The 15906-nt window shown below is 42.2% G+C and overlaps 1 protein-coding gene across 4 annotated transcripts in view; it reads right to left on the bottom strand.

The window, feature by feature from the left end:
* The window catches only part of rasgrp3 (RAS guanyl releasing protein 3 (calcium and DAG-regulated)), a 53978-nt gene that overhangs the window by 26737 nt on the left and 11335 nt on the right, over window positions 1-15906 (bottom strand). For 2 of the 4 annotated variants that reach the window (XM_021610297.2, XM_021610323.2), the window contains exon 1: window positions 13319-13884. The exons of the other annotated variants lie outside the window; for them this stretch is intronic. The gene's annotated coding sequence lies outside the window, so the exon portion shown is untranslated. Of the gene's footprint in view, window positions 1-13318; window positions 13885-15906 lie in introns of those variants that run through there. 4 annotated transcript variants of the gene reach the window in all.

The following is a 15906-nucleotide window of genomic DNA, read 5'->3' as shown; positions in this document are numbered from 1 at the left end:
GCTGTACATTCTGTTCTGTCCACACAGTTCAGAGTCGGACAGAAACAACAATCATCACTTGTCAACTGGAAAAGATAACGGACCGGAATAAGGAAAAGTCCTATATACTTCTTTGGATAATGTGTAATTAACAGTTACAGTCCACTAATAATGAGCCCAAGCCAAAATACGATGATCCCTCCCTCTTCCTAGATAATCCCCAAGCCAAATCTCTGATTTAACCTTTTGTGTCCCAGTATTAGAATTCTGCTGCCTTTTATTACATGCTTCAATCTGCCGTATAAAGCATGTTATTTGACAAATATGATATGACGTTAGTCACATTCTGCATCAGCTTTACCGGCAGTAGGGTCCACTACTCCTCAATATCCATATGAGAAGAACGGATACACTGATGCATTTGACGTTTCCTCACTCATGCTGGTTTGAATACAGCCGTGCATTGTTGGGGTCAGTTCTGCTATGTTGGGATCAGTTCTGCATGACTTGTACTGTTCGCTCAACAATAAGCAAGTGCCTCCCGGGTGGCGCAGTGGTTAAGGGCGCTGTACTGCAGCGCCAGCTGTGCCATCAGAGTCCCTGGGTTCGAGCCCAGGCTCTGTCGTAACTGGCCGCGACCAGGAGGTCCGTGGGGCGACGCACAATTGGCCTAGCGTCGTCCGGGTTAGGGAGGGCTTGGTCGGTAGGGATGTCCTTGTCTCATCGCGCTCCAGCGACTCCTGTGGCGGGCCGGGCGCAGTGCGCGCTAGCCAAGGTTGCCAGGTGCACGGTGTAGCCTCCGACACATTGGTGCGGCTGGCTTCCGGGTTGGATGCGCGCTGTGTTAAGAAGCAGTGCGGCTGTTTCAACCTTCGTCTCTCCTGAGCCCGTACGGGAGTTGTAGCGATGAGACAAGATAGGAGCTACTACAACAATTGGATACCACGAAATTGGGGAGAAAAAGGGGTAAAAATTCAAAAAAAAAATTCAAAAAAACAAAATAAAAAAAACAAACAATAAGCAAGTGTTTCGCACGCACACACACACACTTCCCAGACCACTAGTGTCACTAGCTCAGCATCAAAGAACCACTCTCTTCCTCAGTTCTGACAGACAACTGTAACACAGAGATGCGAGAGCACATTGCCCTGTTGACCTCTAGCAAAAACAAAACACAGCACACATCAACCAGACAACAATACAAGCAGTCTCTTAGCCACCAACAACAAATAGATAGTACATACAGAGATAAACAAGAGTAAGATGTACAACAACAATAAGGTTTTACATAAGCCTTTTCTGTCTGTTTCAAAATGCTCTGTTAACAGTGCCACAAGCATCTCAGCGCTGCAGTACTGAAAATGTCCTAATACATCAATGTGCAGTCTTAGGGCAAAGATCATTCTTCCCAAAGGCTACACAATCTTAGATATAGTCGACCAGACCAGTGCTCCAGGCTGCTTCTGGCTGCAGTAGAGTCCCATGGTAGAGTGCAGTACGGTACCCCGGTCCTCCTCCTGTTTTAAACACAGCCTGCAGCAGTGTAACACAGCCCCCATGTGACCCCACACTCCAAAAAAATCAAAGGATCTCTGCTCAGAAAACCAACACCCCCCCCCCCCCCCCCCCCCCCCCAATACACATACATCCACACACTTTGACACCGATCGCACAGGCCCACACACACACACACACACACACACTCACACACCAAAAAGGAGAGAAAAACACAGCAGATATAAGGTATGGCATAAGGTATGGCATCCAGACCTGGAGTATTTGAACAGAGCCCATGCAGCAGACAGTCAGGGCACACACAGAGGATGAGGCAAGGGAAGATGTTGATGGAGACACACATGGCTAGAGCCTTGCTCAATGATTTGGCAGGAAGAGAGCAACAGCTGCCCACCACAGCCATTTGTTGTTAGGCGTGAGAGAGAGCGAGGCACACACAGAGAGAGAGAGAGTTTGTGTATGCACGCCCCAGCCAGTCACATGTCTCTTCTGATCACTGAGCAGATAATGGACTGAATAGTGGCCTGCAGCCTTACTAATCCTACCTACAGCAGCCCTAATGAGTGACACTAAATGGCTGCTGACATCACCTATAGAGTACAGGGTTTTTAATTGACATCATCTACAGTGCATTCGGAAAGTATTCAGTCCCCTTGACTTTTTCCAAATGTTGTTACGTAACAGCCTTATTCTAAAATGATTAAATCATTTTGATTTAAATCATGATTAAATCAACAAAAAAATCCTAAATCTACACACAATACCCCATAATGACAAAGCGAAAACAGGTTATTAGAAATTTTTGCAAATGTCTAAAAAAAACAAAAATATCTTATTTACATAAGTATTCAGAACCTTTGCTATGAGACTCAAAATTGAGCTCAGGTGCATCCTGTTTCCATTGATCATCCTTGAGATGTTTCTACAACTTGACTGGAGTCCACCTGTGGTAAATTCAATTGATTTGACATGTTTTGGAAAGACACACACCTGCCTATATAGGGTCCCACAGTTGACAGTGCATGTCAGAGTAAAAATCAAGCCATGAGGTGGAAGGAATTGTCCGTAGAGCTCCGAGACAGGATTGTGTCGAGGCACAGATCTGGGGAAGTGTACCAAAAAATGTCTGCAGCATTGAAGGTCCCCAACAACACAGTGGCCTCCTTCAATCTTAAATGGAAGAGCCACCAAGACTCTTCTGAACCAAGACTCTTCCTAGAGCTGGATGCTGGTCTCTGGTGCGATGCAGTGCCTTAGACCACTGCGCCACCCAGGAGGCAGAAGATGGGGTTTTGATTGACATCACCTATAGAGCTGGTACAAATCTGTCATTCTGCCCCTGAACCCACTGTTTCTAGGCCGTCATTGAAAATAAGAATTTGTTCTTAACTGACTTGCCTAGTTAAATAAAGGTAAAATAAACAAATGTAATCCTTGATGAAAACCTGATCCAGAGTGCTCAGGACCCGGGGTGAAGGTTTACTTTCCAACAGGACAACAACCCTAAGCAGTGGGGCAGTGGAACAAGTCTATGAGTGGCCCAGCCAGAGCACAGACTTGAACCTGATCGAACATTTCTGGAGAAACCTGAAAACATCTGTGCAGCGATGCTCCCCATCCAAGCTGTCAGAGATTGAGAGGATCTGCAGAGAAGAATGGGAGAAACTCCCCAAATACAGGTGTGCCAAGCTTGTAGCGTGATACCAAAGAAGACTCCAGGCTGTAATCACTACCAAAGTATTGAGTAAAGGTACTTACTTGTGTAAATGTGATATCAGTATTTTATTTTTAATACATTTGCAAACACTTCTGAACACCTGTTTTTGCTTCGTCATGATGGGTTATTAATTGACATTGTGTGGTTATTGTGTTATTGTGGTTATTGTGTGTAGATTGATGAGGGGGGAAAACGATTTCATCCATTTTAGAATAAGGCTGTAATGTAACAAAATGTGGAAAAAGTGACGGGGTCTAAATACTGAATCCGAAAGCACTGTACACAGGATAGGGTTTTCAACTGACATCACCTATATAGGATGGGGTTTAACTGACATCACCTACAGAGGATGGGGTTTAACTGACATAACATATATAGGACGTGGGTTTTAACTGACATCACCTACAGAGGATGGGGTTTAACTGACATAACATGTATAGGACGTGGGTTTTAACTGACATCCCCTATAGAGGATGGGGTTTAACTGACATCACCTACAGAGGATGGGGTTTAACTGACATAACATATATAGGACGTGGGTTTTAACTGACATCACCTACAGAGGATGGGGTTTTAACTGACATCAACTATATAGGATGGGGTTTAACTGACATAACATATATAGGACGTGGGTTTTAACTGACATCACCTACAGAGGATGGGGTTTTAACTGACATCACCTATATAGGATGGGGTTTAACTGACATCACCTACAGAGGATGGGGTTTTAACTGACATCACCTATAGAGGATGGGGTTTAACTGACATCACCTACAGAGGATGGGGTTTTAACTGACATCACCTATATAGGATGGGGTTTAACTGACATCACCTACAGAGAATGGGGTTTTAACTGACATAACATATATAGGACGTGGGTTTTAACTGACATCACCTATATAGGATGGGGTTTAACTGACATCACCTATATAGGATGGGGTTTAACTGACATAACATATATAGGACGTGGGTTTTCAACTGACATCACCTATATAGGATGGGGTTTAACTGACATCACCTATATAGGATGGGGTTTAACTGACATCACCTATATAGGATGGGGTTTAACTGACATCACCTATATAGGATGGGGTTTAACTGACATAACATATATAGGACGTGGGTTTTCAACTGACATCACTTATATAGGATGGGGTTTAACTGATATCACCTACAGAGGATGGGGTTTAACTGACATAACATATATAGGACGTGGGTTTTAACTGACATCACCTACAGAGGATGGGGTTTTAACTGACATCACCTATAGTTTGGGGGTTTTAACTGACATCAATAATAGAGGATGGGGTTTTAATCGACATCACCTATAGAGTTTGGGGGTTTGAACTGACATCACCTATAGAGGATGTGGTTTGAACTGACATCACCTATAGAGGATGGGGTATTAATTGACATCAACAGAGGATGGGGTTTTAATTGACATCAACAGAGGATGGGGTTTTAATTGACATCAATTATAGCGGGCGGGTTTTAATTGACATCACTTATAGTGGACGGGTGTTTAATTGACATAACTTATAGTGGACGGGGGTTTAATTGACATCACTTATAGTGGACGGGGGTTTAATTGACATCACTTATAGTGGACGGGGGTTTAATTGACATCACTTATTATGGACGGGGGTTTAATTGACATCACTTATAGTGGATGGGGGTTTAATTGACATCACTTATAGTGGACGGGGGTTTAATTGACATCACTTATAGTGGACGGGGGTTTAATTGACATCACTTATAGTGGACGGGGGTTTAATTGACATCACTTATAGTGGACAGGGGTTTAATTGACATCACCTGTAGAGGACAGGGTTTTAACTGACATCACCTACAGAGGACGGGGAATGAATTGACATCACTTATAGTGAACAGGGTTTTAATTGACATCTATATAGGATAGGGGGTTTAACTGACATCACCTACATAGGATGTGGGTTTAAATTGACATCAGCTATAGAGGATGTTGGCTTTAACTGAATCACCTATATAGGATGGGGTTTAACTGACACCTCCTATAGAGGATGGGGTTTTAATTGACATCACCTATAGAGGAAGTGGGTTTTAATTGACATCACTTAGAGGAAGTGGGTTTTAATTGACATCACCAAAAGATGGGGTTTTAATTGACATCACTTATAGAAGATGTGGGTTTAAATTGACATCCCCTTTAGAGGATCTGGGTTTTAATTGACATCACTTATAGAGGACGGGGTTTTAACTTACATCAAATATAGAGGATGGGGTTTTAATTGACACCTATACTGGATAGGGGGTTTAACTGACATCCCCTACGTAGGATGTGGGCTTTAACTGACATCACCTATATAGGATGGGGTTTAACTGACATCACCTATAGAGGATGGGAATTTAACTGAGATCACTTATAGAGGATGGGGTTTTAACTGACATCACCTATAGAGGATGGTGTTTTAACTGACATCACCTATAGAGGATGGTGTTTTAACTGACATCACCTATAGAGGATGGTGTTTTAACTGACATCACCTATAGAGGATGGGGTATTAATTGACATCAACAGAGGATGGGGTATTAATTGACATCACTTATAGCGGATGGGGTTTTAATTGACATCACTTATAGCGGGCGGGGTTTTAATTGACCTCACTTATAGCGGACTGGGGTTTAATTGACATCACCTGTAGAGGATGTGTCACGCCCTGACCATAGTTTGCTTTGTATGTTTATATGTTTTGTTTGGTCAGGGTGTGATCTGAGTGGGCATTCTATGTTGTATGTCTAGTTTGTCTGTTTCTGTGTTTGGCCTGATATGGTTCTCAATCAGAGGCAGGTGTTAGTCATTGTCTCTGATTGGGAACCATATTTAGGTAGCCTGTTATGTCATTGTGGGTTGTGGGTGATTGTCTATGTTATGTTGCTTGTTAGCACAGTGTTTCATTAGCGTCACGGTTGTCACTTTGTTGTTTTGTAGTGTTCAGTTTTTCCATTAAAATGACGAACACTTACCACGCCGCATCTTGGTCCGATCTTTACTCCTCTTCAGACGAAGAGGAAATCTGCCGTGACAGGATGGGGTTTTAATTGACATCACCTATAGAGGATGGGAATTTAACTGACATCACTTATGGAGGACAGGGGTTTTAATTGACATCACCTATAGAGGATGGGGATTTAACTGGCATCACCTACAGAGGACGTGGTTTTAAATTACATTTATAAAGGATGGAGTTTTTAATTGACATCGATACAGGTTGGGGTTTTTAATTGACATCTGTACAGTATGGAATTTTTAATTGGCATAACGCATACAGGATGGGTTTTTAATTGACAACGTATACAGGATGGGTTTTTAATTGACATCACTTAGAGGATGTGGGTTTTAACTGACATCACCAACAGGATGGGGTTTTAATTGACATCACCTATAGAGGATGTGGGTGTCACGATCGTCGAAATAACATTCGGACCAAGGTGCAGCGTGATATGGGTTCCAAATCTTTTTTTTCGTGAAACGCACAACACAATAAAAAGCAAACGATACGTGAAGCAATGGGTGCTCACAGGCAACTACACATAAACAAGATCCCACAAAACACAGTGGGGAAATGGCTGCCTAAATATGATCCCCAATCAGAGACAACGATAAACAGCTGCCTCTGATTGGGAACCATACCAGGCCAACATATAAACAAAACAACCTAGATTACCTACCCTAGTCACACCCCGACCTAACCAAAATAGAGAATAAAAAGTCTCTCTATGGTCTGGGTGTGTGTCACGTTCTGACCTTAGTTCCTTTTTTATGTCTTTATTTTAGTTGGTCAGGGCGTGAGTTGGGGTGGGCATTCTATGTCGTTTTTCTATGTTTTGTTCTGTTATATTTCTATGTGTTTGGCCTAGTATGGTTCTCAATCAGAGGCAGGGGTCAGTCGTTGTCTCTGATTGGGAGCCATATTTAGGTAGCCTGTTTTCTATTGTGCTTTGTGGGTGGTTGTATCCTGTGTTAGTGTTTTCACCATACGGGACTGTTTCGGTTGTTTGTTAGTACTTTTGTTATTTTATTTTGTTCAGTGTTCTGTTGATTTATTAAATATATCATTATGGACAGTTACCATGCTGCACATTGGTCTGATCCTTGCTGCTCCGCTGAAGAAGAGGAATTCCGTTACAGCATGACAGTGGGTTTTAACTGACATCACCTGTAGAGGATGGGGATTTAACTGACATCACCTATAGAGGATGGGGATTTAACTGACATCACCTATAGAGGATGGGGATTTAACTGACATCACCTGTAGAGGATGGGGATTTAACTGACATCACCTGTAGAGGATGGGGATTTAACTGACATCACCTATAGAGGATGGGGATTTAACTGACGTCACCTATAGAGGATGGGGATTTAACTGACGTCACCTATAGAGGATGGGGATTTAACTGACATCACCTATAGAGGATGGGGATTTAACTGACATCACTTATAGAGGATGGGGTTTTAACTGACATCACCTGTAGAGGATGGGGATTTAACTGACATCACCTATAGAGGATGGGGATTTAACTGACATCACCTATAGAGGATGGGGATTTAACTGACATCACCTATAGAGGATGGGGATTTAACTGACATCAACAGAGGATGGGGATTTAACTGACATCACCTATAGAGGATGGGGATTTAACTGACATCACCTATAGAGGATGGGGATTTAACTGACATCACCTATAGAGGATGGGGATTTAACTGACATCACCTATAGAGGATGGGGATTTAACTGACATCACCTATAGAGGATGGGGATTTAACTGACATCACCTATAGAGGATGGGGATTTAACTGACATCACCTATAGAGGATGGGGATTTAACTGACATCACCTATAGAGGATGGGGATTTAACTGACATCACCTATAGAGGATGGGGATTTAACTGACATCACCTATAGAGGATGGGGATTTAACTGACATCACCTACAGAGGATGGAGTTTTAAATGACATTTATAAAGGATGGAGTTTTTAATTGACATCGATACAGGTTGGGGTTTTTAATTGACATCTGTACAGTATGGAATTTTTCATTGACATAACGTATACAGGATGGGTTTTTAATTGACATAACGTATACAGGATGGGTTTTTAATTGACATAACATATACAGGATGGAGTTTTTAATTGACATAACGTATACAGGATGTTGTTTTTAATTGACATAACATATACAGGATGGAAGCCAGCCGCACCAATGTGTCGGAGGAAACACAGTACACCTAGCGACCTGGTCAGCGTGCACTGCGCCCGGCCCGCCACAGGAGTCGCTAGTGCGCGATGAGACAAGGACTGGCTAAACCCTCCCTAACCCGGACGACGATTGGCCAATTGTACGTCGCCTCCCGGTCGCAGCCGGCTGCGACAGAGCCTGGACGCGAACCCAGAGTCTCTGGTGCGATGCAGTGCCTTAGACCACTGCGCCACCCAGGAGGCAGAAGATGGGGTTTTGATTGACATCACCTATAGAGGATGGGGTTTTAATTGACATCACCTATAGAGGATGGGGTTTTGAAATCTATACAGAATGCAGTTTTTAATTGACATAACGTATACAGGATGGGTTGTTAAATTGACATCTATACTACATAGGAGTTTTAAATAACATCACCCATATAGGATGTGGGTTTTAACTGACATCCCCTATATAGGATGTTGGTTTTAATTAACATCACCTATAGAGGAAGTGTTTTTTAACTGACCACTTACAGAGGACAGGGTTTTAATTACATCACCTAAAGAGGACGGGGTTTTAATTACATCACCTAAAGAGGACGGGGTTTTAGTTGACATCACCTATAGAGGATGAGGTATTAATTGACATCAGTTATAGCGGATGGGATATTAATTGACATCAGTTATAGCGGATGGGGTATTAATTGACATCAGTTATAGCGGATGGGGTATTAATTGACATCAGTTATAGCGGATGGGATATTAATTGACATCAGTTATAGCGGATGGGGTATTAATTGACATCAGTTATAGCGGATGGGATATTAATTGACATCGGTTATAGCGGATGGGATATTAATTGACATCAGTTATAGCGGATGGGGTATTAATTGACATCAGTTATAGCGGATGGGGTATTAATTGACATCAGTTATAGCGGATGGGATATTAATTGACATCAGTTATAGCGGATGGGGTTTTAATTGACATCAGTTATAGCGGATGGGGTATTAATTGACATCAGTTATAGCGGATGGGGTTTTAATTGACATCAGTTATAGCGGATGGGATATTAATTGACATCAGTTATAGCGGATGGGGTTTTAATTGACATCAGTTATAGCGGATGGGGTTTTAATTGACATCAGTTATAGCGGATGGGGTTTTAATTGACATCAGTTATAGCGGATGGGGTTTTAATTGACATCAGTTATAGCGGATGGGGTTTTAATTGACATCAGTTATAGCGGATGGGGTTTTAATTGACATCAGTTATAGCGGATGGGGTTTTAATTGACATCAGTTATAGCGGATGGGGTATTAATTGACATCAGTTATAGCGGATGGGATATTAATTGACATCAGTTATAGCGGATGGGGTATTAATTGACATCAGTTATAGCGGATGGGGTTTTAATTGACATCAGTTATAGCGGATGGGGTTTTAATTGACATCTGTCACGACTTCCGCCGAAGTCGGTCACCCTCCTTGTTCAGGCAACGTTCGGTGGTCGACGTCCCCGGTCTTCTAGCCATCACCTGTCCACCTTTCATTTTCCATTTGTTTTGTCTTGTTTTCCCGCACACCTGATTCACATCCCCTCATCAGACTAAATGTATATTACCCTCTATTTCCCCCATGTCTGTGTGTGGAATTGTTCATTGTGTAGGGTGTTGCGCTACAGGCTGGCTTGTGCTAGGTTTTGTTTCAAACCTGTTTGTTTTGTTTAATCCGGTTCATGTTACCGTGGTTGTGCTTTGTGCTGCCTTGCCTGTGGGCCAGGGTGTACATTAAACTTCTCGTGTTATCACGCATCTCTGCTCTCCTGCGCCTGACTTCCCGGAAACCAGTCACTCAGCCCGTTACAACATCACCTGTGCTTAACTCTACTGCATCTTTTCCATAATGCTGTGCAACCTATGGCAACACTAATACAGTCTTTAACAAATGTACAGTATTTGGACAGTGAAGCTAGAATTTGTATTTTGTCTCTATTCTCCAGCATATGGGATTTGAGATCAATAAGCAATACGACTCAATAGCACAGAATCACCTTTTGTTTGAGGGTATTTTCATACATAGGTTTTATTATACAGACATAAAAGTAATTTTCTTTCAAAGTGAGCAGGTTAGAATTTTCTCAATGCTGCAATGGTTAAGACAAGTATGAAAGTTAAGCTACAACAACAGATCAAAGCAAGCAAAAACAGGGAAGATTAGCATTTTTGTGGGAGTATCATCTTTGTCTCTCTGTAACGTTGTCACACAAATCATTGACCAGAATCCTTGATGGATTCAAGGCCTTAGCAGTTTACAGAGCTTGCATGGCTCTTCCTAATCCTACTGATATGGATCCCATACTATTGGCATTGGGTGGAGAACGGCTATAATTGTTTCGCCTATGATAAATGTTCGTATTCCAAGAAAGTGTGTACCATCTGGGCAAAAACTGGTTGAATCAACGTTGTTTCCACGTCATTTCAATCAAAAACATCCATGTGATGATGTTGAATTAACGTGGAAAACTGATTGGATTTGCAAGAAGACATCAATGGAAGGGCATTTCATATTTTTTTACGCAACTTTTCAAAACTAAATCAAAACTAGACGTTGAACTGACGTCTGTGCCCAGTGAGTAATGTCTTGTTCTTTGATTCACTGATTGACAGGAGGTCATCTCTGTGTGTTTTCCAGGAAGCTTACCATTGTTACCACTCTCTACACAGCTATGAAACACTTCAATGGTCATTACTGGCAATCCCTCAGCTAGACACACTGCTACAGGTTATGAATGTGGGCACATTTGGGCTGAGGATTAGCACTGCAGTACAAAACAAAAAAAGGTATATTTCAACACAAAGGGTGTCTTCATGTAACAGGTTTCAGACCACTATAGAAATATGGAACAGTTTGCCATTCTTTATTATTATCAGAAGGATATGATGAATCCTCTAAAGTAACCTCAATACACACACACACACCTCTCTACAATCACTCCTTGACAACAACCACCATCACCATCGCCTGACCACCACTGTATTGATCCAAACACCTCAACCCAACCATGTCTCTGAAGTGGCTGAGGTTACTGGCTGAGGTCATAATAACAACACAATAACAAACCCATATGTACACATTGAAATACACTATCGGGATGTTACAATGTAATGTGTGTTATAGCGCCGCACGTTATGGTAAATGATGCGCATGCATGCCCAACTTAAATGACCTTAAATAATTGTTTATATAGTGCGCTGTACTATAACATGCTTTGCATTAACTCTGGACTAAGGGAGATTCCATGCCAGGATTGCCCCAAAATATTTTTGGAATCTAAGATTGTTCTTGCAATTCTCACATATAAACTTCGTTGGGAGAAAGTATGTTTGACATGCTTTTTACATTTGTATCACACCTTTAAAAAAAATTCACGATGAAAGTTTTAAGACCTTTTTAGACCTAAACATGTCTCCTGTAAGACCCTATGATCTGTGGTACCGCACAGGACACAGACGACATCTTGGTATCATTACACTCCTCAAAGTGTGAGCTAACATATGAAGTATGTCTAGATTCTGAATAAAAAAAATAAAAAATACGAACATCTCAAGAACAACGTTTTAATTTTGTTAATTTTAAACAGATAAATATTTAAAATGTTGAATAAATTAATAAAATTGTATTTCAGAATCTAGACATACTCCATAAGTTAGAGCACACTATAGGTAGTATAATGATACCAACATGTTGTCTGTATCATGTATGGTACCACGGACCATAGGGTCTAAAATGCCCGCTAACATCATGATTTTCAGAAAGATGGTTTGAGATACACATGTAAAAAAAGCATGTTAAACATCCTTTCTCACAATTACTTTTCTTTGTGAGAATTGCCAGAACAATCTAAAATACCAAAATTATTTCGGACTATCCTGGCGTGGAATCGCCCCTAAGAGATCTGAGAAGTTCAAAGGGTTCATTATGCAAATGTTCCAACAGAATACAGAGAGAAAATACACTAAAGCCCTGTTAATACCTGGTTCTAACATCTGTCCTTTGTCCTGATCTTGTCCACATTCTGATTGTGCCCTCATTTTTAGACTGGTGTATACAATTAAACAAAACATTGTGATCTGTGAATTAATCAGTCTGCTGAAGAGGGCTATCTTGTTGCAAGTATGCATTGTGGGAGCGAGGAAGCGTCAGATGGATGTAATTTCAATGAAGTGCGCCCCCTTCTTATCTCAGGCAACGTCATTCCCATGGTATCGGGGTCTACATTATGAGCATAGCGCACGCTCATCTTGACTTCTCAGCTTGAGCGGATTCTAACAGGGCTCAAACATGAACTAAATGCTCAACCCACAAAAATGCTCAAATGGAGTCATATTATAGCAGCCAATTAAGATAATCCATAAAGACAACACTACCATGTTGAAAGCATAAACCTTTGCAGAGTCCTCCAACTTCTCCGCAACTTGCTAACCCCCACCACAATGTTTCGCCAGATTATACTAACATAATGTCACTTTGACAGTGCAAGAACGTTCAAACTTTGTCAGAAAAGCAGAGCGACAAATAGGTACTGAAAACAGTCTCAAAGCAAAAATGTTAGTTTACTGTAGAAACTGAACACGGTTGGGTTACAACCAGACCCCAAAACCAATAGAGGCTGCTGAGGGGAGGACGGCTCATAGTAATGGCTGGAATGGAGTCAATGGAAGGGTATCAACCGCATGGAAACCAGGTTTTAATACCACTCCATTGACTCCATTCCAGACATTACTGTGAGCCGTCCTCCCCTCAGCAGCCTCAACTGCCCATAACAAAGTGAAGCGCTTGTGTTAGAGCTGAAGATGGAACTTTTCTTTAGCACGGCCCCACCTACCTCAGGAAGAACAGTCAGGTCCTACCAGTAGATGACTTGGATCCACCACCTTCCACACATGGCCTCTGATTGAGAGACTCAAATCCACCTAAGGCGCCTGGCCTGCTCCTACTCATACCCATTCACTGGAAACACCAGCATACTGCTCCAGTACTGTGTATCTTCTCTGGTCTTTTCTGTGGCTGACCCACTTCTATTGTACCTCGCTCTGTCCCCTCTCTCTCTCTCTCTCGTCGTAAAGAGCAGCAGCTCACTCCCGCTAGACCGCTGATTGTTTGTCTAAATGGCAAGTAGACTTCCTCCTATTCTTTCCCAACTTAGTTTTCCTGCCTCTACCTGACTGTTTCCCTTGGCCGGACTAAAAATAGGGCCAACACAAGGTAAAGTGGAGAAGAGGAGGGCAGGAAATGTGTCACAATACCTTTAAGAGGAGGGGGTTGTTGTTGTTCTCTCTTTCACCAAATCAATCTCTCTCTCAAGGATTGCGGTCACTCCACCAAAGACACTAATTTAAACCAAGTGAAAATATCCAGAGATACATCAGACAACTAACCCTGGTTAACAGATGTCTGCTTTCACTCAAAGCGACGGGACTGTAACTATTTGGCCCTCAGCTATAGAAGACCAATCAATTCCCCTTCTCTGGAGCAGCAAAGACAGAGGCAGCATGTACCAGACACTTAGGGAGCCCGTCCGTGTTCAGTCAACTTCAGTGTATGTGTGTGTGTGGGCATGCTGCAAAACCAGCCCCCTCTGATGCTGCACACATCATTTTGTCTTCTCCAGAGTCTAAAAACTAAAAACTAAACAAAAACAATGACTGCACATCCTGTCGCTTGGGCGTGCAAGTAACAAGCAACAATGGACCATGGGCTTCTACAGAACATCCCCGCCCATTAACACTGCATTACCACTTCTCAGGAGAAGTCTTCCTTTCAATGTCTGCTCTCATGTGAAGATGTTACTCTTACTCCACTGATACTGGTGACATATGGTGTGCAGCCTTTTGAGGTAAAGAAACAATATTGAGGCAATGTGTGACTTTTCCACACTAGCATCCATTCATATATAGAGAAAAAAAAGATGTTGGTAGCAGTTTCAACTCTACTCCAAGAAGATAATTACTAATGATTCTAATGATGACTAATTACTAATGATTCAGGTCTTTGCCCTCCCATGCAGTCAGTCTGGTCCAACAGAATATCATTCCTTAAATCAAAAAAGTCGCGACATTGTCTATATGACAAGTAGATTTGTCTCAGTTTTGGATTTGCGCAACACTTATTGTGAATGGTATGTTGACATTTTCAAAAATGTTTCCAACAACAATGTTGTCATCTGTCCTCCCTTTCCCATCTCATTCTGTATCAGTATAAGTTCTTCTTGTTTTGGAAAGCATTGTGGTACTGTAGGTCCCACTGTTTTGTCACGGAGTTCACTCCATCTATTATGTAAGATCTTTGACTTACAAGGGTATGATTCATGCATGCAAGTCTTCATTCTGTATTTGGTCCTCTTGTCAATAGAAGTCAATGTTTCAAACTCGCTCAATTTCAGAGCGTTTCACAAACAAACAGAAAACAAAACAATTGTGTGCTTCCAGCAACGGGGAGTTTGCTTACTGATCCAGAACGATTGTCTCAGATAGAGGAGGTGGACGACATACAGTAGAATATGTTGCATTGTGGGAAATCTGGTTATTCCACATGAGTTGTTGTGAGCAGTTACCTGTAAACAGAGGCGCTTACACATGGGCCGCTGGGGTCTGTGGTGGGGCATCAGGACATGGGGGGGGGCACAGCCAATGGACCCTCTGATGGTTGCTAAGTGCTTTCTGCTGTTGCACCGCCGTCATACGTCTGTTATTAAGGGAAGCGGTGGTGGTAGGGGGCAGTGGGTGGGATATTTCTCCCTTTCTCCTCCTATCAAATTGTGGCAGAACTGGAACGTGCACAAACATACTCCTAGAAAAGGGATTCTCAACCCGGGGGCCCGGACTCTAGAGGGCGTCAATTCATTTCCAAGTGGTATTCATGGACAAGCAGGGAAGAAAACTGAAATAAAAAACATTTGTGGAAGAGCCCTGTCTGACGGGACAATTACACATAAAACGATAAATAGAAAGTAAAAATAGTATATAGGTCAGAGGTCAGTTAAACTGGACATCAGCAAGTACAAAGAGACAGTGTGCAAAGCCACAACTTCAAGCTACCTGTCTACTAAGCATTAACATTCTTATTCCTTCTAAGCATGTTCTTAATACTGTCCAGGAAGTATAGTACTACTCACACATCCTTTAACCCCAGCCTTCCAGAGTAACAGACCACTCCCCTAACCGCCTCAAAATGTACTACCTACACTGCTCCCAACTGGCCTCTTCTGCCCAAAACAGAGCCCTCGCCATCACAAACCTGTCTTTCACATGGCCATTCTCCCCCTCTATCATACTCTCTTTCGGCACAGTCAGTGAAACACAGACACCCCTTTAAGTGTGGAGCAAGTGAGCGCTGTCAATCCACCCACACACACACAGCAGTGACGTGCACGCCAAAAAAGTATTATATACATTTTTAAAAATATGTTGTTAT

This window comes from Oncorhynchus mykiss, chromosome 1 (assembly GCF_013265735.2).
Source record: "Oncorhynchus mykiss isolate Arlee chromosome 1, USDA_OmykA_1.1, whole genome shotgun sequence".
NCBI lineage: Eukaryota > Metazoa > Chordata > Actinopteri > Salmoniformes > Salmonidae > Oncorhynchus > Oncorhynchus mykiss.
This window is presented reverse-complemented; position numbering and strand designations above follow the sequence as displayed.